This window comes from Cyanistes caeruleus, chromosome 5 (genome assembly GCF_971803275.1).
Source record: "Cyanistes caeruleus chromosome 5, bCyaCae1.hap1.1, whole genome shotgun sequence".
Classification (NCBI taxonomy): domain Eukaryota; kingdom Metazoa; phylum Chordata; class Aves; order Passeriformes; family Paridae; genus Cyanistes; species Cyanistes caeruleus.
The window spans coordinates 65,945,016-65,969,426 of record NC_141705.1 but is presented as its reverse complement, the minus strand read 5'-3'; the positions used below and the strand labels follow the sequence as shown (position 1 = coordinate 65,969,426).

Here is a 24,411-nt window from a genome sequence, read left to right as displayed (position 1 = left end):
TTTCTAGAATTTGGTTGTGTTTTGAGAAGATTTAGGGAATTTTGTGGTGTTTTTTCTTGAATTTTGTGGGAAACTGTGCTGATTTTATGGGGCGTTTCTGGAATTTGGTCGAGTTTTCAGAAGATTTAGGGATTTTTGTGAGATTTTTGTGGGATGTTCTGGGAATTGGTGGAGATTTTGTGGGACATTCCTGTGAATTGGTAGGGTTTTGAAATGATTTAGGGAGTTTTGTGGGACTTCTCTGGAATTTTGTGTGTTTTTTATGGAATTGTGTGGGATTCTGAGGAGACTTGAAGAATTTTGAGGAATTTGTTTTAGATTTTGTGGGAATTTGTGGAGAATCTGTGGGATTTTACTGGAATTTGGTGGGCCTTTTCAAGGACTTTGTGTGGTTTTGAGGAGACTTGAAGAATTTTGAGGAATTTTTCTTAGATTTTGTGGAAACTTGTAGAGGTTTTGTGTGATTTTTGTGGGATTTTGTGGGATATTGAGGCGATTTAGGGATCTTGAGGGATTTTTCATGTATTTTGTGGGAATTTGTGGAGATTTGGTGGGATATTTTTCTAGAATTTGGTCGTGTTTTGAGAAGATTTAGGGAATTTTGTGTGATTTTCCTGGAATTTTGTTGGATATTAGGGAGATTTTGTGGGATGTTTGTGGAACTTTGAGGGACTTTTCTGGAATTTGGTGAGATTCTGTAGAGAACTGACGAATTATCAGGGGTATTTTCATGTATTCTGTGGGAATTTGTGGAGATTTGGTGGGATTTTTGTTGATTTTGGCCATGTTTTTAGAAGATTTAGGGAATTTTGTGGGATTTTTCCTGGAATTTTATTGGATTCCGGGGAGATTTTGTGGGATGTTTGTGGAACTTTGAGGGACTCTTCTGGAATTTGGTGAGATTCTGTAGAGAACTGACGAATTATCAGGGATTTTTCATGTATTCTGTGGGAATTTGTGGAGATTCGGCGGGATTTTTGTGGATTTTGGCCGTGTTTTGAGAAGATTTAGGGAATTTTGTGGGATTTTTTCTGGAATTTTATTGGATATTGGGAGATTTTGTGGGATGTTTGTGGAACTTTGAGGGACTTTTCTGGAATTTGGTGAGATTCTGTAGAGAACTGACGAATTATCAGGGGTATTTTCATGTATTCTGTGGGAATTTGTGGAGATTTGTTGGGATTTTTGTGGATTTTGGCCATGTTTTTAGAAGATTTAGGGAATTTTGTGGGATTTTTCCTGGAATTTTATTGGATTCCGGGGAGATTTTGTGGGATGTTTGTGGAACTTTGAGGGACTTTTTAGGAATTTGGTGAGATTCTGTAGAGAATTGACGAATTATCAGGGATTTGTCATGTATTCTGTGGGAATTTGTGGAGATTCTGTGGGATTTTTCTGGAATTTGGTAGAGTTTTGAGAAGATTTAGGAAATTTTGTGGGACTTTTCTGGGATTTTGTTGGGTATTGAGGACATTTTGTGGGATGTTTCGGGAATTTGGTGGGGCTTTTCAAGAATTTTGTGGTATTTTGAAAAGATTTTGGGAATTTTGTGGTGTTTTTTTCTTGAATTTTGTGGGAAACTGTGCTGATTTTATGGGGCGTTTCTGGAATTTGGTCGAGTTTTCAGAAGATTTAGGGATTTTTGTGAGATTTTTTGGGATGTTCTGGGAATTGGTGGAGATTTTGTGGGACATTCCTGTGAATTGGTAGGGTTTTGAAATGATTTAGGGAGTTTTGTGGGACTTCTCTGGAATTTTGTGTGTTTTTTCTGGAATTGTGTGGGATTCTGAGGAGACTTGAAGAATTTTGAGGAATTTGTTTTAGATTTTGTGGGAATTTGTGGAGAATCTGTGGGATTTTACTGGAATTTGGTGGGCCTTTTCAAGGACTTTGTGTGGTTTTGAGGAGACTTGAAGACTTTTGAGGAAGTTTTCTTAGATTTTGTGGAAACTTGTGGAGGTTTTGTGGGATTTTTGTGTGATTTTGTGGGATATTGAGGCGATTTAGGGATCTTGATGGATTTCTCATGTATTTTGTGGCAATTTGTGAAGATTTGGTGGGATATTTTTCTAGAATTTGGTTGTGTTTTGAGAAGATTTAGGGAATTTTGTGGTGTTTTTTCTTGAATTTTGTGGGAAACTGTGCTGATTTTATGGGGCGTTTCTGGAATTTGGTCGAGTTTTCAGAAGATTTAGGGATTTTTGTGAGATTTTTGTGGGATGTTCTGGGAATTGGTGGAGATTTTGTGGGACATTCCTGTGAATTGGTAGGGTTTTGAAATGATTTAGGGAGTTTTGTGGGACTTCTCTGGAATTTTGTGGGGTTTTTCTGGAATTGTGTGGTTTTGAGGAGACTTGAAGAATTTTGAGGAATTTTTCTTAGATTTTGTGGAAACTTGTGGAGGTTTTGTGGGATTTTTGTGGAATTTTTTGGGATATTGAGGCGATTTAGGGATCTTGAGGGATTTTTCATGTATTTTGTGGGAATTTGTCGAGATTTGGTGGGATATTTTTCTAGAATTTGGTCGTGTTTTGAGAAGATTTAGGGAATTTTGTGTGATTTTTCTTGAATTTTGTGGGACATTGAGGAGATTTTGTGGGATGTTTGTGGAACTTTGAGGGACTTTTCTGGAATTTGGTGAGATTCTGTAGAGAACTGACGAATTATCAGGGATTTTTCATGTATTCTGTGGGAATTTGTGGAGATTTGGTGGGATTTTTGTGGATTTTGGCCGTGATTTGAGAAGATTTAGGGAATTTTGTGTGATTTTTCTGGGATTTTGTTGGATATTGAGGAGATTTTGTGGGATGTTTGTGGAACTTTAAGGTACTTTTCTGGAATTTGGTGAGATTCTGTAGAGAACTGACGAATTTTCAGGGGTATTTTCATGTATTCTGTGGGAATTTGTGGAGATTCGGTGGGATTTTTGTGGATTTTGGCCATGTTTTGAGAAGATTTAGGGAATTTTGTGGGATTTTTCCTGGAATTTTATTGGATACCGGGGAGATTTTGTGGGATGTTTTTGGAACTTTGAGGGACTTTTTAGGAATTTGGTGAGATTCTGTAGAGAACTGACGAATTATCAGGGATTTGTCATGTATTCTGTGGGAATTTGTGGAGATTCTGTGGGATTTTTTTGGATTTTGGCCGTGTTTTGAGAAGATTTAGGGAATTTTGTGTGACTTTTCTGGGATTTTGTTGGGTATTGAGGACATTTTGTGGGATGTTTCGGGAATTTGGTGGGGCTTTTCAAGAATTTTGTGGTATTTTGAAAAGATTTAGGGAATTTTGTGGTGTTTTTTCTTGAATTTTGTGGGAAACTGTGCTGATTTTATGGGGCGTTTCTGGAATTTGGTCGAGTTTTCAGAAGTGTTAGGGATTTTTGTGAGATTTTTGTGGGATGTTCTGGGAATTGGTGGAGATTTTGTGGGACATTCCTGTGAATTGGTAGGGTTTTGAAATGATTTAGGGAGTTTTGTGGGACTTCTCTGGAATTTTGTGGGGTTTTTCTGGAATTGTGTGGTTTTGAGGAGACATGAAGAATTTTGAGGAATTTTTCTTAGATTTTGTGGAAACTTGTGGAGGTTTTGTGGGATTTTTGTGGAATTTTTTGGGATATTGAGGCGATTTAGGGATCTTGAGGGATTTTTCATGTATTTTGTGGGAATTTGTGGAGATTTGGTGGGATATTTTTCTAGAATTTGGTCGTGTTTTGAGAAGATTTAGGGAATTTTGTGTGATTTTTCTTGAATTTTGTGGGATATTGAGGAGATTTTGTGGGATGTTTGTGGAACTTTGAGGGACTTTTCTGGAATTTGGTGAGATTCTGTAGAGAACTGACAAATTATCAGGGATTTTTCATGTATTCTGTGGGAATTTGTGGAGATTCTGTGGGATTTTTGTGGATTTTGGCCGTGTTTTGAGAAGATTTAGGGAATTTTGTGGGACTTTTCTGGGATTTTGTTGGGTATTGAGGACATTTTGTGGGATGTTTCGGGAATTTGGTGGGGCTTTTCAAGAATTTTGTGGTATTTTGAAAAGATTTAGGGAATTTTGTGGTGTTTTTTCTTGAATTTTGTGGGAAACTGTGCTGATTTTATGGGGCGTTTCTGGAATTTGGTCGAGTTTTCAGAAGATTTAGGGATTTTTGTGGGATTTTTGTGGGATGTTCTGGGAATTGGTGGAGATTTTGTGGGACATTCCTGTGAATTGGTAGGGTTTTGAAATGATTTAGGGAGTTTTGTGGGACTTCTCTGGAATTTTGTGTGTTTTTTCTGGAATTGTGTGGGATTCTGAGGAGACTTGAAGAATTTTGAGGAATTTGTTTTAGATTTTGTGGGAATTTGTGGAGAATCTGTGGGATTTTACTGGAATTTGGTGGGCCTTTTCAAGGACTTTGTGTGGTTTTGAGGAGACTTGAAGAATTTTGAGGAATTTTTCTTAGATTTTGTGGAAACTTGTGGAGGTTTTGTGGGATTTTTGTGTGATTTTTTGGGATATTGAGGCGATTTAGGGATCTTGAGGGATTTTTCATGTATTTTGTGGGAATTTGTGGAGATTTGGTGGGATATTTTTCTAGAATTTGGTCGTGTTTTGAGAAGATTTAGGGAATTTTGTGTGATTTTTCTTGAATTTTGTGGGATATTGAGGAGATTTTGTGGGATGTTTGTGGAACTTTGAGGGACTTTTCTGGAATTTGGTGAGATTCTGTAGAGAACTGACAAATTATCAGGGATTTTTCATGTATTCTGTGGGAATTTGTGGAGATTCTGTGGGATTTTTGTGGATTTTGGCCGTGTTTTGAGAAGATTTAGGGAATTTTGTGTGATTTTTCTTGAATTTTGTGGGATATTGAGGAGATTTTGTGGGATGTTTGTGGAACTTTGAGGGACTTTTCTGGAATTTGGTGAGATTCTGTAGAGAACTGACGAATTATCAGGGGTATTTTCATGTATTCTGTGGGAATTTGTGGAGATTTGGTGGGATTTTTGTTGATTTTGGCCATGTTTTTAGAAGATTTAGGGAATTTTGTGGGATTTTTCCTGGAATTTTATTGGATTCCGGGGAGATTTTGTGGGATGTTTGTGGAACTTTGAGGGACTTTTTAGGAATTTGGTGAGATTCTGTAGAGAATTGACGAATTATCAGGGATTTGTCATGTATTCTGTGGGAATTTGTGGAGATTTGGTGGGATTTTTCTGGAATTTGGTAGAGTTTTGAGAAGATTTAGGGAATTTTGTGGGACTTTTCTGGGATTTAGTTGGATATTGAGGACATTTTGTGGCATGTTTCTGGAATTTGATGGGGCTTTTCAAGAATTTTGTGGTATTTTGAAAAGATTTAGGGAATTTTGTGGTGTTTTTTCTTGAATTTTGTGGGAAACTGTGCTGATTTTATGGGGCGTTTCTGGAATTTGGTCGAGTTTTCAGAAGATTTAGGGATTTTTGTGAGATTTTTGTGGGATTTTCTGGGAATTGGTGGAGATTTTGTGGGACATTCCTGTGAATTGGTAGGGTTTTGAAATGATTTAGGGAGTTTTGTGGGACTTCTCTGGAATTTTGTGTGTTTTTTCTGGAATTGTGTGGGATTCTGAGGAGACTTGAAGAATTTTGAGGAATTTGTTTTAGATTTTGTGGGAATTTGTGGAGAATCTGTGGGATTTTACTGGAATTTGGTGGGCCTTTTCAAGGACTTTGTGTGGTTTTGAGGAGACTTGAAGAATTTTGAGGAATTTTTCTTAGATTTTGTGGAAACTTGTGGAGGTTTTGTGGGATTTTTGTGGGATTTTGTGGGATATTGAGGCGATTTCGGGATCTTGAGGGATTTTTCATGTATTTTGTGGGATTTTGTGGAGATTTGGTGGGACATTTTTCTAGAATTTAGTCGTGTTTTGAGAAGATTTAGGGAATTTTGTGTGATTTTTCTGGGATTTTGTTGGATATTGAAGAGATTTTGTGGGATGTTTGTGGAACTTTGAGGGACTTTTCTGGAATTTGGTGAGATTCTGTAGAGAACTGACGAATTATCAGGGGTATTTTCATGTATTCTGTGGGATTTTGTGGAGATTCGGTGGGATTTTTCTGGAATTTGGTGGACCTTTTCAAGGACTTTGTGTGGTTTTGAGGGGACTCAAAACACGGCCAAAATCCACAAAAATCCCACCAAATCTCCACAAATTCCCACAGAATACATGAAAAATCCCTGATAATTCGTCAGTTCTCTACAGAATCTCACCAAATTCCAGAAGAGTCCCTCCAAGTTCCACAAACATCCCACAAAATCTCCCAATATCCAACAAAATTCCAGGAAAAATCCCACAAAATTCCCTAAATCTTCTCAAAACACGACCAAATTCTAGAAAAATATCCCACCAAATCTCCACAAATTCCCACAAAATACATGAAAAATCCCTCAAGATCCCGAAATCGCCTCAATATCCCACAAAATCCCACAAAAATCCCACAAAACCTCCACAAGTTTCCACAAAATCTAAGAAAAATTCCTCAAAATTCTCCAAGTCTCCTCAAAACCACACAAAGTCCTTGAAAAGGCCCACCAAATTCCAGTAAAATCCCACAGATTCTCCACAAATTCCCACAAAATCTAAAACAAATTCCTCAAAATTCTTCAAGTCTTCTCAGAATCCCACACGATTCCAGAAAAACCCACAAAATTCCAGAGAAGTCTCACAAAACTCCCTAAATCATTTCAAAACCCTACCAATTCACAGGAATGTCCCACAAAATCTCTACCAATTCCCAGAACATCCCACAAAAATCTCACAAAAATCCCTAAATCTTCTGAAAACTCGACCAAATTCCCGAAACGCCCCATAAAATCAGCACAGTTTCCCAAAAAATTCAAGAAAAAACACCACAAAATTCCCTAAACCTTTTCAAAATACCACAAAATTCTTGAAAAGCCCCACCAAATTCCAGAAACATCCTACAAAATGTCCTCAATATCCAACAAAATCCCAGAAAAATCACACAAAATTCCCTAAATCTTCTCAAAACACGGCCAAAATCCACAAAAATCCCACAGAATCTCCAAAAATTCCCACAGAATACATGAAAAATCCCTGATAATTTGTCAGTTCTCTACAGAATCTCACCAAATTCCAGAAGAGTCCCTCAAAGTTCCACAAACATCCCACAAAATCTCCCAATATCCAACAAAATTCCAGGAAAAATCCCACAAAATTCCCTAAATCTTCTCAAAACACGACCAAATTCTAGAAAAATATCCCACCGAATCTCCACAAATTCTTACAGAATACATGAAAAATCCCTGATAATTCGTCAGTTCTCTACAGAATCTCACCAAATTCCAGAAGAGTCCCTCAAAGTTCCACAAACATCCCACAAAATCTCCCAATATCCAATAAAATTCCAGAAAAAATCCCACAAAATTCCCTAAATCTTCTCAAAACACGGCCAAAATCCACAAAAATCCCGCCGAATCTCCACAAATTCCCACAGAATACATGAAAAATCCCTGATAATTCGTCAGTTCTCTACAGAATCTCACCAAATTCCAGAAGAGTCCCTCAAAGTTCCACAAACATCCCACAAAATCTCCCCAGTATCCAATAAAATTCCAGGAAAAATCTTCGGAATTTGGTGGGGCTTTTCAGGAATTTTGTGGTATTTTGAAAAGATTTAGGGAATTGTGCGGTGTTTTTTCTTGAATTTTGTGGGAAACTGTGCTGATTTTATGGGGAGTTTCAGGAATTTGGTCGAGTTTTCAGAAGATTTAGGGATTTTTGTGGGATTTTTGTGGGATGTTCTGGGAATTGGTGGAGATTTTGTGGGACATTCCTGTGAATTGGTAGGGTTTTGAAATGATTTAGGGAGTTTTGTGGGACTTCTCTGGAATTTGGTGGGGTTTTTCTGGAATTGTGTGGGATTCTGAGGAGACTTGAAGAATTTTGAGGAATTTGTTTTAGATTTTGTGGGAATTTGTGGAGATTCTGTGGGAGTTTTCCGGAATTTGGTGGGCCTTTTCACGAACTTTGTGTGGTTTTGAGGAGACTTGAAGAATTTTGAGGAATTTTTCTTAGATTTTGTGGAAACTTGTGGAGGTTTTGTGGGATTTTTGTGGGATTTTGTGGGATATTGAGGCGATTTAGGGATCTTGAGGGATTTTTCATGTATTTTGTGTGAATTTGTGGTGATTTGGTGAGATATTTTTCTAGAATTTGGTCGTGTTTATGGGAAGATTTATCTATCTATCTATCTATCTATCTATCTATCTATCTATCTATCTATCTATCTATCTATCTATCTATATATCTCCCTCTCTATCACCCCATATGCATTTCTTTATTATAGATTTGTATATTTTAATTTCTATATTATTCATTTAAATGCCAAGCTTTTAAATAAATAGGGGAACCGAGTGAGAGGAGTGGCAGCATGGTACGGGTCGTCGCGAGTGCCAGAAGCCCGAAAAAGCGGCCGCGTCAAGGACCCCGGCAGAGTGCGGCGTCGTCACCGCTGCCTGTCGGCGCCCGACCGGCTCGCGCTCGGCCCCGGTGCCGCCGAGCGCACAGCCCGTGTCCGCACGGCTGGAGCAGCCGCGGAAAATTGCGACGGGGCGGCGTCGACGCCGGGGTGTTTGTCAGGCAGTCGAATTCACGCACCCACTGCCCGGGGTCCTTCCATTTTCCCGCCTTTTTGGCCGCCATCCTTGGAAGGACAAGCCGGCCACGACCTGGCAGCCATCTTCTGCGTGGCGTGACGTAACTTCCGCCCTTCCTCGCCGCCATCTTTGCTGTGGCTGAAGCCACTTCCGGCAGAGCGGCCATCTTTGTTATGGCACAATTAAGGCCCCCGCTGCTCTCAGCGCGTCTGTCTAACTTACATGCCTGAACGAAAAACCTGCCGACGCCGACCGACTCCGAGCATTCCGCCCGATTTTCCGCCGCCTTTCCCGGGGCGAGGACGATGGCGGCGAGACTCAGCGGCTCCGTAGCTGGGTGGCGGCCGCGCCTGCGGCGGCAGGCATTGGAGTTAACGCCTCTGCCGCGGTCCTCCCGGCCGGCTCCGGCGGGGGGCGGGGGGGAGGCCCGACGCGGCTCGGTTCGGTTCGACTCTTTCCGGCCCGCTTCGGCTCGGCTCTTTCTGGCCCGCTTCGGCTCGGCTCGCCCCTGCTCGGCCCCGCTCGGCCAGGCCCCGCCCGGCTCGGAGCACAGCTGCAGTACCGCTCTGTGCCCACAATGCGGCAGCACTGCCGCAGAGCTCAGCCCGGGGTGGGCGAGGGGAGCCCCTGCAAGTGCAGAGAAGCGAGGCAAGAAACCACGTGTACAACCCCCTTCCATATGCTGCTACCTGTTTCCAGGCGACGACAAAGACCCATGAAGCAAATGCTTTTTCTTGGCCCATTTTGCTAAGCAAAGCTCTTCTGCAGCTCTTTAGTGCTTGCCAAACTCCAATGCGCGTGCTGCTGCTTCGATCGGATAAGAAGCACAGCCTTCTGACAGCAGCTTTCAGGTTGCTTCAGAATGAGCTTGGCCATTTGAACGTGCAGCATGTCTGTGTGTGCATAAGCTGCAGGTGCAAGCTCCTGACAAATGTGTTCTGCAGGTACAGTTTCTCCCTGCCGGATGCAGTGGAAATGCTTTCTGCTGGTATTCTCGCCAAGAGTCACAGAGTGCTTAACTCAGGAGCTCTGAGAATGGAAGCGCAAGAAGCGTTCCGCATTTGGTGGGATATTTTTCTAGAATTTGGTCGTGTTTTGAGAAGATTTAGGGAATTTGGTGGGATTTTTCCTGGAATTTTGTTGGATATTGAGGAGATTTTGTGAGATGTTTGTGGAACTTTGAGGGACTTTTCTGGAATTTGGTGAGATTTTGTAGAGAACTGATGAATTATCAGGGATTTTTCATGTATTCTGTGGGAATTTGTGGAGATTCTGTGGGATTTTTGTGGATTTTGGCCGTGTTTTGAGTCCCCTCAAAACCACACAAATCCTTGAAAAGGTCCACCAAATTCCAGAAAAATCCCACAGAATCTCCACAAATTCCCACAAAATCTAAGAAAAATTCCTCAAAATTCTTCAAGTCTCCTCAGAATCCCACACAATTCCAGAAAAAACACACAAAATTCCAGAGAAGTCCCACAAAACTCCCTAAATCATTTCAAAACCCTACCAATTCACAGGAATGTCCCACAAAATCTCTACCAATTCCCAGAACATCCCACAAAAATCTCACAAAAATCCCTAACACTTCTGAAAACTCGACCAAATTCCAGAAACGCCCCATAAAATCAGCACAGTTTCCCACAAAATTCAAGAAAAAACACCACAAAATTCCCTAAATCTTTTCAAAATACCACAAAATTCTTGAAAAGCCCCACCAAATTCCAGAAACATCCCACAAAATGTCCTCAATACCCAACAAAATCCCAGAAAAGTCCCACAAAATTCCCTAAATTTTCTCAAAACACAACCAAAATTCCAGAAAAATCCCACCGAATCGCCACAAATTCCCACAGAATACATGAAAAATCCCTGATAATTCGTCAGTTCTCTACAGAATCTCACCAAATTCCAGAAAAGTCCCTCAAAGTTCCACAAACATCCCACAAAATCTCCTCAATATCCAACAAAATTCAAGAAAAATCCCCCAAAATTCTCTAAATCTTCTCAAAACACGACCAAAATGCACAAAAATCCCACCAAATCTCCACAAATTCCCACAGAATACATGAAAAATCCCCGATAATTCGTCAGTTCTCTACAGAATCTCACCAAATTCCAGAAAAGTCCCTCAAAGTTCCACAAACATCCCACAAAATCTCCCTAATATCCAACAAAATTCCAGGAAAAATCCCACAAAATTCTCTAAATCTTCTCAAAACACGACCAAATTCTAGAAATATATCCCACCAAATCTCCACAAAATCCCACAAAATACATGAAAAATCCCTCAAGATCCCTAAATCGCCTCAATATCCCACAACATTCCACAAAAATCACACAAAACCTCCACAAGTTTCCACAAAATCTAAGAAAAATTCCTCAAAATTCTCCAAGTCTCCTCAAAACCACACAAAGTCCTTGAAAAAAAACACCAAATTCCAGTAAAATCCCACAGAATCTCCACAAATTCCCACAAAATCTAAAACAAATTCCTCAAAATTCTTCAAGTCTCCTCAGAATCCCACACAATTCCAGAAAAACCCACAAAATTCCAGAGAAGTCCCACAAAACTCCCTAAATCATTTCAAAACCCTACCAATTCACAGGAATGTCCCACAAAATCTCTACCAATTCCCAGAACATCCCACAAAAATCTCACAAAAATCCCTAAATCTTCTGAAAACTCGACCAAATTCCAGAAACGCCCCATAAAATCAGCACAGTTTCCCACAAAATTCAAGAAAAAACACCACAAAATTCCCTAAATCTTTTCAAAATACCACAAAATTCTTGAAAAGCCCCACCAAATTCCAGAAACATCCCACAAAATCTCCTCAATATCCAACAAAATCCCAGAAAAATCACACAAAATTCCCTAAATCTTCTCAAAACACGGCCAAAATCCACAAAAATCCCACCGAATCTCCACAAATTCCCACAGAATACATGAAAAATCCCTGATAATTCGTCAGTTCTCTACAGAATCTCACCAAATTCCAGAAACGCCCCACCAAATTCCAGAAACATCCCACAAAATGTCTTCAATATCCAACGAAATCCCAGAAAAATCACACAAAATTCCCTAAATCTTCTCAAAACACGACCAAATTCTAGAAAAATATCCCACCAAATCTCCACATAATCCCACAAAACACATGAAAAATCCCTCAAGATCCCTAAATCGCCTCAATATCCCACAAAATCACACAAAAATCACACAAAACCTCCACAAATTCCCACAAAATCTAAGAAAAATTCCTCAAAATTCTTCAAGTCTCCTCAGAATCCCACACAATTCCAGAAAAAACACACAAAATTCCAGAGAAGTCCCACAAAACTCCCTAAATCATTTCAAAACCCTACCAATTCACAGGAATGTCCCACAAAATCTCCACCAATTCCCAGAACATCCCACAAAAATCTCACAAAAATCCCTAACACTTCTGAAAACTCGACCAAATTCCAGAAACGCCCCATAAAATCAGCACAGTTTCCCACAAAATTCAAGAAAAAACACCACACAATTCCCTAAATCTTTTCAAAATACCACAAAATTCCTGAAAAGCCCCACCAAATTCCAGAAACATCCCACAAAATGTCCTCAATACCCAATGTTTTCTGCTGCACTGTTTGTCATAAACAAAATGAAGATTTAAAAAAAGCCCCACAACCTTAATAGCCTTTTGCAGAAATGAGGCAGACCCAGCAATCTTGAAGCAGTCATTGCTTCAGTCTTTCTATAACTCTGAAGACAACTAAATGAACACAGAAATCAGAGCTCTCACACACCCTACAGCCAACAGCTCCCAAAATTATTAAAACCCTTATTGATTCAGTTTATTGCAGATGCTGTCCTGAAGCAGAAAAGGTGATTCTGCACTTCCTTAGTCCTTTTCCCTTGGACTGAGGTTTGGTTTGGCCTTGTGTGGTCCTGCTGAAGAGCAAAAGAGAGCAGTGACAAGGCTTCCTTCACCCTGGGATTATAAAATCTTGTTGTTTGGGCAGAGACAAATCCCTCCCTGGCTACAGCCTCCTGACAGCTACAGGGGCCAGGACCAGGTGTCCCCTGAGTCTCACTGAGTACTTGGTTTATGCAAAACATTGGGGCTCATTCCATTTGCTGAGAAGAAGAGCCAAAGATGACACACCTTGGGCACCGTCCCCTCCTCACCCCAAAGTGCCCCCCAGGACGGCCTGTGGCTCATCAAGTAACATTTCTGCAATCAGGCATCGCCAAAAGTGTTTCTAACAACACATTCCATCACTTCTTGTCACTTTTTATTCAGTGCAAGCATGGAAATGTCTGAGATAGACAATGGAAAGCAATACATAAAATCCAAGACAAGCGATCATAAATGGCCCTGCTGGGAAAGCAGATCCCACGGAATTGGATGGAGGTGGAAGGTCACTCCTAACACATTAAATACAACAGCCAAAGCAGATCCTGATGTCACCCTGATACTGAGATGGAAAAGTCACCTGCTTAAAATCATTGAAAAGGAAAAGAAGGAGCAGGAGGACAGGTGGGTAGGTGTGTTGGTAACTCTGTTAAACACAGTTTAAAAAACCCCAAAACGCAGTAGTTATTAACCAGATATTTGAGGAGGCACAGCCACAGCTCTCTGCAGAACATTTACAAAGTGCTTGACAAATGGAAAGCTGGATCTTTTTCAGCAAGTGCCGTGGGTGCTGTGCACCCAGACCTGGAGCACCAGGGCCATCCATCTGCCTCAGGAGTCCTGCTTTCATCCTTGGAGTGTGCATCCTTCCATCCTCCAGTGTGCACCGGCACTTCAGATTGAGGTAAGGACAGCACTGAATAGGGGAAAAAGAGCAGGAGCTATTCCCTCCATTGAATATTGATTGGCACCACCACGTGACACATTCACTTGAAGACGAGCACAAAGGGATTACAACACAATTGTCCCTGTACAGAACAGAAACCAAGCTTCTCCTGCTGCTCTGGCCGGTCCCTAAACACAAGAAGGAGCTGTAGGTTTTCTCCATCGCTGCTGGTGCAGCTGAAGCCTTAAGTTCCTTAAGCCTTTCCTGTTTCCCTGAGTTGTCTCTCATTTCCATCACCTCAAAATGGGCATCTGTGGCACTATGAGAAAGGGCAGCATTTTCCTTGGGAAACAGCCGGAAAAGAACCAGAGCAGGTGTCCCAGACTGGGGGCTGCCCCTTCCAGGGGATTGTGTGTCAGCTCTGTTAGAATTGCTAATTATTTAGGCACCTAATTGGCTCTGAGGAGTGGATTGGGGAGAGATGGAAATGCAAGCCCTGGGCTGAAGGCCGTGCCCGAGGTGTGCCCAGCTCCCTGCACACCTTTTCCCCCCAGGTGCAGACCGGCTCCAGACGCTGCACATGGAAGGCAAGGAGAGCTGGGAGCCGAGAGAGGAGCGGTTTCTCCCGGAACACCGGGAGCCCTTCCATGGCAGCAGCTCATTCCCAGCCCCTGCCCCACTCTCTGCTCCCAAAGGTCACCGGGAACTCGCCCAAGGCCCGGGGGGCTCGGCAGGGCTTTCCCACCTGGGCCGAGTGCCACAGGAGGGGCCCCTGCAGGATTTCGGTCTCGGTCGGGTTCCAGCAGCTCAGACTGGCTCCTGCATCCAGCAGGGATTGGGTGGGGATTTGGTTGGGGCTTTTTGTTTGCTGGTTTGGCTTTTAGTTATTTAGAGAGTGCTTTGAGGGTCAGTTTTGCTGCTTCATCAGCTTTACCCCCTGCCCAGCTGCCTGTTGTGTGCATGGAAGGGTTCAATCTGCATTTCGCTTCTTCTGCACCCCTACTTTATTATTTTAGGCTCTTTATTTTCATTTTTCTCTTTTCCTTTTGACTGTTTTTTCCCCCTTTCATTCCCCCTTTTTTAATATTTATTTTCTGCTGTGGGTTTTTTTCCCCCCCCCCCTCTTCTCTCACGTGACCTCGGTGCTTTCCTGTCTTTTTGTAAATTTTTCTTTTTTCTTTTTTTTTTTTTCTTTTTTTTTTTTTTTTAATCTTCTCCTGATCAGAAGCCCCTGGGGCAGCTGCACAGCCGGGGCCACTCCTGGCTGTCAGAGAAGCCGGGAGCTGACTGCTCTACGGGATTTGTTTGCTCCCAGGTCTGCGGCTCGGGGCTCTCTCTCATCGTGTTTTATCAAATAAAGTTCGTGTGGCATTCCTGGCTTTGACGATGGTGTTTTATTGGGATGTGCCAAGCCCGGATTCCCCGGGAAGCAGCAGGACGGGTTTCCCTGTGCCTAAGGACAGCCCCGGAGCCGCGCAGTGCAGAGAGAAGCCGATCCTAAGCCACTGCTGATGATCATAACCGAGTTGAAATTAGAAGAAATGAGAAGTCCCAGCTGAAACCGATACAGAAGCAAGTTTTGATTGGTTTTCAGAGCCTCCTGCTTCATACGCTTTGCCTCAGGAGCCAGGGAAATGGCTCCGATTCCCCTCCCGATGCTGCTGCTGGTGCGGAGCTGCCGGCCGGGCTTCAGGGCTGCTGCGGCTCCCAGAGACAGCCGGCGCTGCCTTCGGGGGCTCGGAGCTGAGCCCCGCTCCTGCAGCTGTGGCTCACACAGACCCTTGGCTGTGTTTGGGGAGCTCAGAACCAGACTCACCCCATCACTTTGGGGCTTCACAGAAGGCGGCGAGTGCCGCGTTTGAGGGGCTCAAAATTCAGGCTCAGAGCTTAAAAGCAGAGACCGAATCCTGCGTTTTGGACTCTGACAGCAGCGGGCTCACGTCCGGCCTGGATTTGGGCTTCAGGCACAGAGACTGAGCCCTGGTTTCGGGGTTTCGGTCCGAGCGAGCGAGTCCAGGCTCCAGAGCCCGAGTGCCGCCGATTGACTCTCAAAGCCAGGCTGCGCTGGCCAAGTGCAGACAGCGATGAACCGAGCTGAGATTTGGGGACGTGAAAGCCCGGTCCCTCAGAGCGAGCATCCGGGCTCACAGAGAGCAAGTTGTGCATTTTAGGGGCTCGAGGCAGAGACCGAGTCCCGCCTTCTGGGGATTTGGCTTCACAGAGCTTCGCGTTCGGGGGGCTTGAAGTAAATCCCAGCCGCGGTGCTTCGGTGTTCAGAGCGGGCTCGTTCGGGCAGCGTCAGTCGCAGCCTCTCAGCTCTAAGGGCCGCCTTTGGCCCCGCGGAGAGCTCAGAGCCGGCGACTCGGAGCTGCCTCTGGGGCCGGCGGCGGAGCCGCGTTTGGGGCTCGGAGCGGAGCCCGAACCCCGCGTTGGGGGCCACGGGCAGAGCCCGGCCCGGCGCGTCGGGCTCCGCTCGGGGCCCCGGGGGCCGCCTCGGCACCGGCAGAGCCCCGGCTCCCCGCGGCCGGAGCGGGACCGTGCCCGGGGCCCCGAGCGGCCGGAGCGGGACCCGGGCGCGAACCTCCGGCTCCCGGCCCGGCCCCGCCGCAGCGCCCCGGGCTCGGAGCGGCCCCGCCGAGAGCGCCCGGGCCGGGCCGGGGCCCGCACAGCGCCGAGCGGGGATCCCGAGCGAGGCCCCCGGGACAGCGGCACCCGCGGGGCGGGACAGGAACGGGACGGGATGGGCCAGGAGCGGGCCAAGAGCCGGGGCGGGGCCGGCGCAGGTGTTCGGGGTTGGGCCGGGCGGGTGCGCAGAGGGGAGGGACGGGGGCGGGAGGGGCTTAGGGGGGCGGACACCCCCAGCCCCTCCCACCCGGGACACCCCCCTCCGGAGAGGCCCCGCCCCCCGCCCCTCCCCGGGGCCCCTCCTCCGGAGGGGGCCCACCCTAAATCCCCCCCCTCCCCACCCGGGACCCCCTCCTAACGAGGGGGCCCTTCCCAAACCCCCCCAGCCCCCCAACCCTCGCTACCCCACCCCAGACCCCTCCTGAGGAGGGGCCCCCCTGACCCCCCAGCCCCGGCCCGGTGTGATGAAGGGAAAGCCGGAACCCCGGCAGTGTAGGGCGGTGTTGGCAGCTGCTGGGGGGACCCGCACAGCGGCTCCGGCCCCTTTTGGGCACTCAAAGCAGGGGCGCCGGCTCCGGCCCTCGGGGCTTTATTATCCGGCGCCCCGAACCTCGCGGCTTCTCTGCCAAGGGCAAACAGAGACCAAGGGGAGAAGGGGACACGGGGACACGGAGGGAAAGGGCCGAGAGACAGCGCACAAGGAGGCAGAAGGGAGCAGGAGCGGAGGGCAGCAGGGGCACAGAGTGCAGGGAGAGCGGGAAAGAGGAACAGAAGCGGGCTCGGCCTTGGGAGGGAAGCACGAGAGGGAGGTGCAGGTGGCAAAGGCCGAGCGGGAATGGGGGGCGCTCAGGCTGGGTGCCCGGGGCAAGGAGAGGGGAGGAAGGAGGGCTGGGGGTGCTCAGGAGGGGAGAAGGAGCGGGCTGAGAAGGAGGAGGAAGGAGGAGGGATACACTGGAGGGCCGGGTGTGCAAGGAGGAGGGACAGGGGAAGAGCCAGGTGCAGGGGAGGAAGAGAAGAGCAACGGGGGAGAGGAAAGGGGGGTTTGCGGGGAGGAGACGGAGATAAGCGGGAGAAAGGAAGGGAGGAAAGAAGGGTTAGAGAGAAGCAGGAGTGGGAAGCCGAGGCTCCCGCGCCTCACCTGGGCCCCGCCGGGGAGCCCGGCCCGGCCCGTGCCGGCACCTTCGAGCGCTGGGGAGCAAATGGCGGCGGGAGCGACTTCCGGGTCTTAAATCCCCCTCGGCCCCGCCCCGCGCAGCCGCCCTGGGGCCCCGCGCACCTGCCCGGCCCCGCCCGGCCCAACCCCGAGCACCTGAGCCCGGCCCCGCCCCCGCCCCGAGGCCCCGCCCCGAGCACCTGAGCCCGGCCCCGCCCCCGCCCCGAGGCCCCGCCCCGAGCACCTGAGCCCGGCCCCGCCCCCGCCTTGAGGCCCCGCCCCCGGCCCTTCCCGCGCGGGGCCGCTCCCGGCTGCGGAAACAGGGAAATAAACAGGGAAATAGGGAAATAAACGGGAAACAGGGAAAGCTGTAGGCGGATAGAACACAAACACCCTGCGGCGCTCGGGCCCCGCCGAGAGGCCCCGCGGGTGTCCCGCTGCGGGAGGACTCGGGAGCAGCCGGAGCTCGGCCGCTGCTCTCAGCCCCGAAGCCGCCCCCTGAGCCCGGGGCCGGGCCCGGACAGCGCCGGGCCGGGACTCCGTGTTCCGAGCGCTCGCTCGCAGCATTTGGGCTCCGTCCCTGAGCCCCAAAATGCGGGATTTGGGCTCCGTGCTCACGGCCCGGGCGAGTCTCGCTTTGCACTCCCAGAACACGGGGCTCAAGTCGCTGTTCCACAGCCCTCGGCCCGGCCAGACCCAGCACTTGGTCCCTGAGCCCTCCACACCTTCACCCCCACCAAAAAACCCCACAGGATTCAAGACTCCGATTCTGAGACCAGAAAAATGCTCCATTTATTAATCTCAGCTCACAGGGCTGTGGATTTCACTGTGGACATCCCCACAGGGGCTGACAGGGAACGGAGCTCTCACACCTCTGATCCTGCCCTGAGAACTGCTTCAGACTGGCAAAAACCACACGTGGGATAAAAAGGCTGGAAGGCTCCCCTGGAGCGAAGGCACGTGTAGCCAATCCGCATTTCCTTATTATCCCAGCCATGTGCTATCCCGTTATCCCAGCCCCGCTCTGTGCTGCCGCCTCCAGCTCACTGCCTGACCCCGCCCGTGGCTCCGGCCGCTCCCGAGGCACCGGGAACACGCCCGGAGCTGCTCGGCCCTGCGGAACTGAAGGGCTGGAGATGCCCAGGCCCGAGCAGGGGATGATCCAGGGGCTCCTCCCGTGTCCGGAGCTCGGGCTGAGGCGGCTCCCCGGGGATGCCCGCGCTCCATGCGCTGCCCTGCCCTCTCTTTCGGAGGAGCAGCTCCGGTCCCGGCGCTCGGGGCGGGGCAGCAGCGCAGGGACGGCCCCCACGGGCGCTCGGGACCCGCGGGCTCGGCTCCGGCCCCGCCGGGAGGAGGAAGGAGCGGGATGGGAGTGCCCGGCTGTGCCTGGCGCTGGCAGCCGACAGGGCCGGTCCCCGCGGGAGAGAACTCGCTCTGTGTTCCCTGAGCAGCAGAGAGGGATGGCCAGAAGCTTCTGGTGTTCATTTCCCAGACTGTCCCATCCACCGATCCCAATGTGCGCGAGGCAAAACAGCCGCGATGGCTGCAGGCTTCAAAACAAAGATAAACAACGTGGTTTTCCTTTCCCTCTTTCAGGCAATTATATGTAGGTAGGATTAATAATACCCGATGGCGTTTTCTTCTTAAAACTCTGGCCAAGACCGTGCTACTGACTGGGTCTCCAAAGCAGGAAGATGAAAGTGATAAATTAAATCCGATGCCCGACCTTTGCATATTTAGCTTTCCATTACAGAAATCCCTGGATGGATCCACCTGCTCCTCTGCTCGTATTATATTTTGTCTCACTCTAATCCCATTAGGATACCCTAAATCCAACCTGTTCTGCTCCTCACACCAAAGCCTGAGGTCACCTCTGCTCATGACATTTGCATGGCACACGTTGTTGTCACACAGATAATGGCAAAAACAATTTCATCTTGTTCTTTCCCCCGGTACAACTGGGGCAGCTGGAGCTGTGAAATGAGGTGACAGGACTCACGAGTAGCTCTCAACATGATCTAAACACGGAGCTGCTTTTATTCCAGCCTTCCCCTGTAGAAAACACACGGTGTAAAACGCCACCAAAGCAGGAATTACTGCTGGAGCTCTCTTTGCCCTTGGCACACAAGGGAAGAGCCCTTCCTGGAGTTCGAGTGTCTTATTCCCACTTTTCAGTGCTCTTGGATCAGCCTCTGTGCTAATTGAGATCTTCCTGATAGGTCCTGATCTTTCAGAAGTGGAATCAAAGCAAAGTGAGGTAGAACAGAGGTGAGCCAAAGCCCAGCCGTGTGTATGATCTTTCCAGCTGTGCACCTCCCTGGGAATTGCCTGTTCCCTGCACCACCTGACAGGAGGGCACATGGGATCCCGAGGATATTTAAAGGCTGCTGGGACAATCCAGACAAATCTTCGCCGTGTGCAAGGTAAGAACTGGAAGAGCTGCTTAGAAAGCTGCTGAGCTGAGCAGAGGTGGAAGGAGAGGAGGAAAAGGCTGGTTCCCATCCTCATTTCCGGGCAGGGATGAGGCCAAGCCTGCAGGCACGGAGCCTGCTGGAATCCCTGGCAGCAGGCACAGCCGCTCCCGGGAAGCCGCGCTCCCGTTGCACAAAGCCATCCCCGCCTGCGCAACCTGCGGTGAAAGCCACGGGATCAGAGCCGGGAGACTCAGCTCGAGCCCGGCTGCGGCTCAGCCGGGCCAGGTTCCGATTATCCGGCAGCACCGGGAGGCGCTTCCGGGCCCGAGCCCTTCCCTCGGTCCGCAATGAAAGGCGGCTGAGCGCCCGGCCCGAGCCGGCTGAGCTCAGAGGAAGGCTCTGATTGTGCCCGATTGGGATCAGGAGCCCACTCCCGCCTGGCTGAGGAGCTCCAGCTGGCTCCTGCGGCACTGAGGAACAGCTCCCCCGGCAGTCCGGGCGTGGCTCCCAAAGCTCTGCCCGAGCTGCAGCACTTCCCTTTATTCTCCAGCCGCTGCTGATGCCTGGGATGTGTCGGGAGCAACGCGGATTGTCCAGGGAGGGATGCTCCGGGCTGGCTGCCGGGCGGGTCAGGCAGATGACCTCCATCGCTAAGGAATTTCCCACATCCCAACCAGTCCAGCTGGCAGGAATGATGAACTGGAGGATTTGACAATAGAAATATTGTTCGGGCATTGTCTCACCAGGTGTGGGCACTGCAACAATCTGATCTCACGGGAACAAACAGTTCTGATTGAAGGGAAGGGCTTTGGTGTGACAGGAAGAGCTGCCTGAATCCCAGTATCCCTGGCCACCCTCACCTCAGCCCCTCCAGAGGGAGGGTTGTGGACACTTCCTCACCCCCATCAGCTCACCCGAGGCGAGGTGCTGCTCCTGGCAGCTCAAACACTGCTCTGCTTTGGTCCAAGACCTTCCAGATATTCCAGGATGAGGACTGAGAAGCCCAGGGATAAACAAAGGCCTCTTGGAAGGCAAAGCATTCATTTTGTGATTAAAAGGCAAATTAAGAGTCCTTTTATCTTCACGGCTTCTGTTGTCTCTTGCTTGTGTGGACTTTTGCTTTCTGCCCTTGGCAAGGCTTGGCACACTCACCTTTCGGCATTGCCATCCTCTGCCTTGCCCGGGCTGCCTCTGGTTCAGCTCCCCCAGCAGCTGCTGCCTTCAGCCTGCTCTGTTCTGCCCCAGCTCGTGTCCCTTTCCCTTGGCTCCTCCCTGCTGTGCCCGGCCAGTTCCCACCTGTGAGCAGCAGGGATTCCTCGCCCTGCCCAGGGCAGCCACCAGCCCCGCACATTCCCCAGGGTCAGCCGGGCTGCTGCAAACCTTTGGTGTCCCAGAGCTCACGGATCGCTGCCAGGACAGCAGCTGGGGAGCTGGAAGCCTCTCCTGAGGATGGGGACTGATGCGCCTGGTGCCTGGGAATTCACCCAGGAATACTGGATCCAGTGCTTATGAGCAGTGCAGCCAAGGCACCCCATTTCCTGCTCGCTGAGACACCACCAGCACTGCAGCCTGGCAGTGACTTCTCGTGCTCTCCTGAGAATGCAAATGCAAAGATCGTGGCTCTTGCTTTGGAGGCTGTGATCAAGATTAATTTTCAGTAATTTGAAACAATTATTTCTCCTCATTGCTTAATTCTGTCTGCAGCTGGGACTCCAATAAGAGGAGAAAGGAGACAGTTCACTGGAGCCCCTCTCTTGCCAAACACTGAGGCTCATTCAGGTCCTGAGAGGAAACTCAGGCAGGGAGAGCTGCCCCTGCCCTGCTGGGATTGCACCCTTCATTCATGAGGGAGAGACGTCCTTGTGAAAACCGCTCCAGTTGTCTCCATGCCTTGTAGTTCCCACTACAAAATTGTTTTGACCAGAACTGAGACTGCTGAGCATCACTGAGCAGCAAAGGAGACATCCAGCAATCCCCATAACCTGGCAGAAATCATTGCTGGCCATGGCCTGAGCCCTGGGGTGAGAGTCCCAATGGGAACAGCAGCTACAGCCACCCTGATATCCCCAGGAATGTGAGAAACCGCTTCTTCCCATGGCTGGGAGAATGTCTTTGTGCATCTCCAGGATCCACCCTCAGCACTCACTTGGCCTCTACACATATTCATTCCTTACACCTTCCTCACAAGGCATCCCCACCAGTTCCATCTCCTGCCTGCTGGGCAATGCTCCCCCTCCTCATTGCAAAGGGCAGAGCGAGGAACTCTGCCAGTGCCCTTCACTGAGCTCCTCTCACATCATCTCTCCCTCCTTTCATTTCCTTGCCAGCAAGGAGAAAGATTAAAAGGGGAAGAAAAGTGCGTTATGATCTCTGCAAGGCCAGAAAGTGGCCTGAAGAGACATGTGAAATTTTTTCCAGGATGATGTGTCACACCACCCTGAGCTGGGCTCAGCTTTGAACAGCCTGAAGGGCAGCACTGCCAAGACCCAAGGCAATCATTTCTTTGTAGGCAGCCCAAGCCCATTTAATGTTTCACTGTTTGACCCAGGGATCTTGAGGGATTTTCTCCAACCCAAATGATTCTGTGACTGCATATTCCCAAAGTCAGAGGAATCCAGACAAACAGACATATTGTAGAGAAAGTACCTTTTCGGAGTGTTTAGGTAAATTACAATTATTTCCCCCCCAACAGACGGACTATTTTCTGCTCAGTATAAAAAATGTGTTTTCCAGCACAAAAGCTGTAATTCACCTGCCATCCTCTAGCACCCTAAACCAGAGCAGTAAGAGGCAGCCACGAGGAGCATGGAAAAACAGACAGGCACAGACTGCCCCTGCCCAGCCCAGGGACGAGTCCAGAACTGGCTCCTGAGAGAGAGCAGGAGAGTTCAGGGATAAAATCACCTGACTGTGAGGACTGGCCTGGTCTCTCCCAGGCTACACTTCCCTTCTTACTGGGAATTTACTGGGCCATGGCAGAGGATTCTGTTTAGTGACTATTGCCCCTGCCCATGAATGTCTGATGGATTGTTTGGCATTCCTGAGCTGCCTGCACCAGCAGCAGTCTGAGGTGCCACGTTCAGTGGCTTCAGGACCTCTCATTTCTCAAACTGGCCCGTGGTAACTTCAGCTGCCGACCCCAAGCTCTTCATCTGGGGGGAAACAGGGAACCGCTGCTCCTGGAGATGTTCCTCATCGAGAGTTGTGGGCCACTTATCCTTCCTGCTCCTTATCCCAATCAACCCTGTTCTCCCTCTTGGTATCCATACCAATCTTACTATGCCAAACACTCCAGCTAAAGCTGCAGTGCCACTGTGGACATACATGGAATAAACGGAGCTTGCTCTGGGTTTTTTCCAAATACTTTAAAATTCCTTTGTCTGTTTTTCAGCTCCAGAAACAGAGATGAGAAAAACACAAAGTACCTCTCTTGGAGCTCTCTGGACAGTGAGGTCCTGTGAAACCAGTTCTGTCTGGAGGGCACCTTTGCAGATTCTGCAGTCAGGTTCATCGATGGAGTAGCGCTAAGTGACAGGAAAACCTGGCACCCCCTGGTCCCCCTGCACTCCTCAGCTATGACAGCGACGACGCTGACTCTGTTTGAGAGGAAGCTTAAGCTGAGCTTTTGACAGACTCAGGAATGCTTATGGTGAATCTCCCCAGTCTCTTCTCAAGAGCATCTCTTGGGCTCAGTTGATAAAGAGCACATTAACCTGTCCCGCCTGTCGCTCTCCTCAGCACCGACACTCGCGGTTGGCAGATGGCGCTGCCAAAGGAGCAGCTTGGACCTTTAAGGCAGGAATATGGAAGGTGGTGTCAAAATGAATCAGAAGCTCAAGGTAGATGTGATCCAGCATTTCCAAGACTGGAGAGAGGGAGTTCACTCCTAATGCCCCCCAGGAGACCCCGTTCTCTAGAAACAGCAGGGGCAAACACCAAGGAATCCCCGCTTTACTCAAATCCACTGTGGTGGGTTTAGTGTGCCTGCAAGGAGAGGAGAACAATAAAACAACGAGTGGTGCAGACAGAGCCCACTCCACTGGCAAAGGGACCTGAGCTTCTGCAGCTCTGTGACCTCAGCCTTGGAAGATTCCAGCCTTGGCACTGAGGATTGCTGTGCCTTACTGAGTTTGTAAGGTGAGTTACAAGAGCTGACACGGAAAAGCTCTGCTTGCTGCGGACAGCACCGAGCTCAACACACCTCAGGTTCTGTGGATAGAATCTGTTTCTCCTGGAGCTGCAAGATTGAATCTCTCATTTTATACATGAAACAGCACTTGCTATTACCTCATTATGTGGTGCTTGGTAAAGGCATGGGTTTGAAAATTCTCTTACAGAGTATTTCTAGAAAAGGATCTATGAGTGACTGAAATGCTAGTGGTTTTTATTTCATATCATAACCCATCATGATGAAATGGAATGATGAAAGGCCTGGCTTTGTCTATCTGACTAATTGCACCCATCTTCCAAATCTGCTGAACGATCATTTATTGTTTCCTACTTTGGATGATCAAGCATTTTATCGATAAAGCTCATACAGCAATGGTTCAGAATCATAGAGAAATTCAGTGTCAAATCTGGAAATTGAATAGGTGTCCCACAAACAGCAATCACAGCCAAACCATGCCCCCAGGACAATCCTCTACCCAGGAATAAAATAGGAGCCCCAGTCCTGGAGAGGGTCAGCCCTCAGCCCAGGACTAGCTGTGAATTCCTGTAATGGAACACAAAACCACAGGGACTGATTTTCACCTCCACCCAAATTCACAGCTCTTGCGAAAGCCTGAG

At 48.4% G+C, this 24,411-nt stretch overlaps 2 long non-coding RNA genes across 2 annotated transcripts; one reads left to right on the top strand and one right to left on the bottom strand.

Annotated features, from left to right (window-relative positions):
* The first annotated feature begins 12,096 nt into the window (after positions 1–12,096).
* On the top strand, positions 12,097–14,802 carry LOC147653206 (uncharacterized). The gene is made up of 2 exons (XR_015287218.1): positions 12,097–13,449; positions 13,986–14,802. It is a non-coding gene; the product is annotated as an uncharacterized LOC147653206 (long non-coding RNA).
* A 4,409-nt stretch (positions 14,803–19,211) lies between these two features.
* LOC147653205 (uncharacterized) lies at positions 19,212–23,685 on the bottom strand. The gene is made up of 3 exons (XR_015287059.1): positions 23,337–23,685; positions 23,049–23,219; positions 19,212–21,216 (listed from the first exon to the last, which is right to left on the bottom strand). It is a non-coding gene; the product is annotated as an uncharacterized LOC147653205 (long non-coding RNA).
* Between the last annotated feature and the right edge of the window lie 726 nt (positions 23,686–24,411).